Genomic DNA, 1440 nt, shown 5'->3' with positions numbered 1-1440 from the left:
CAGGTGTGAGCCACTGCACCCGGCTGCATTTATCCTTTTGATTGAAATATATGTTTATCACAGTCAGTGTCAGTCGTGTGTATATATATATATGTGCACGCGTGTGTGTGTGTGTTTGTATATATATATGTATGTGTGTGGGCATGTGTGTGAGGAGATATGTGTTTATGTGTGAAACTTTGATATGCTGGCCAAATCTGAGGCTGAGCTACTGTCATTAGAACAAATTTAGATAAAAAGCAGCAGGAAATCTGGTCAGAGACAAATATGTTACAAAGTTCTGTCAGTCTCAGATGCACTCCAGCAGGTTTCCTCGGAGCCTGCAGTTGGGTGTTATCTTCCACTAATGGAAATATTCCTAGTTGGGGGTCCGAATAGACTTGGCTATGGGCAAGACCATGGTGTTCCACACGAAAAATCATAGGGAGAACAGTGGGTCCTTTCATATTTGAGAAACGTTTAGCACGTCAGAAAAGAAGGGCAAATATCACATTTTAAAGTACTTTCTAGATTTCTCAGTTTTGCTTATCGTTATAACTTTGGAAACAAGTATTTAATAGAATTAGTTCATTCAGTCAACAAATATCAATTAAGCTCTTACTATGTGTGAGATCTTTATCTGGCAGCTGGGGACAGATCATTTAACATGATGACATCCTAGGTCCCTGTCTGCATGGAACCAATGTTCAAGGGGAGAGATAGATAATAAGCAAGAAAAGAATGGGACTACAGAAAATTAACACATAAAAAAAAAAAATGAAGAAAGAAGATAATTAGGGATTTTTATCTTATAAAATAAATAGGTTTAGGGAGGAGAGAGAGAGAGAGGAACTGAAAAAGGCCCTTTTGGACAAGGTGATCAGAGAAGACTTTTGAGAGGGTGACTTTGAACAACTGGGGCCTAGAGTTGTTGATAAAATGATATTTGTGATATTTATGTGTTTCTTAATCTCTACTGGGTCTCACATGCTGTAAAAGTAGAACAATATTTAATTATTAATTCCTTTGGAATAAAGCTTGCTATTTAACACACACTTTGGTTCTTTTTTTTTTTTTTTTTTTTTTTTTTTTTTTTTTTTTTTTTTTTCAGTGTACAGATATGTTTATTGACAAAAATATGGAACGCTTCACGAATTTGCGTGTCATCCTTGCGCAGGGGCCATGCTAATCTTCTCTGTATCGTTCCAATTTTAGTATATGTGCTGCCGAAGCGAGCACACACTTTGGTTCTTATGGAGCCATGGTTCTCAAACTTTCTGGTCTCAGGATACCTTACACTCTTAACAGTTGTTTATATAGATTATATTAAGATATACTGTATTTGAAATTAGAGAAATTTTAACATATTTATTTATTGAAAAATAATGTGATGGTTTTATTACTATTAACATAAGCAACATATATATTTACATATTATAGATTTATATTTAATTATTTTTT

At 34.4% G+C, this 1440-nt stretch overlaps 1 non-coding gene across 1 annotated transcript; it reads right to left on the bottom strand.

The window, feature by feature from the left end:
• Window positions 1-1111: 1111 nt before the first annotated feature.
• On the bottom strand, window positions 1112-1218 carry LOC112636869. Its single transcript, XR_003122326.1, has one exon. It is a non-coding gene; the product is annotated as a U6 spliceosomal RNA (small nuclear RNA).
• Between the last annotated feature and the right edge of the window lie 222 nt (window positions 1219-1440).

This window comes from Theropithecus gelada, chromosome 12, assembly GCF_003255815.1.
Source record: "Theropithecus gelada isolate Dixy chromosome 12, Tgel_1.0, whole genome shotgun sequence".
In the NCBI taxonomy this organism is placed as follows: Eukaryota; Metazoa; Chordata; class Mammalia; order Primates; family Cercopithecidae; genus Theropithecus; species Theropithecus gelada.
The sequence above is the reverse complement of the archived record's forward strand: the minus strand, read 5'-3'. Positions and strand labels throughout refer to the sequence as shown.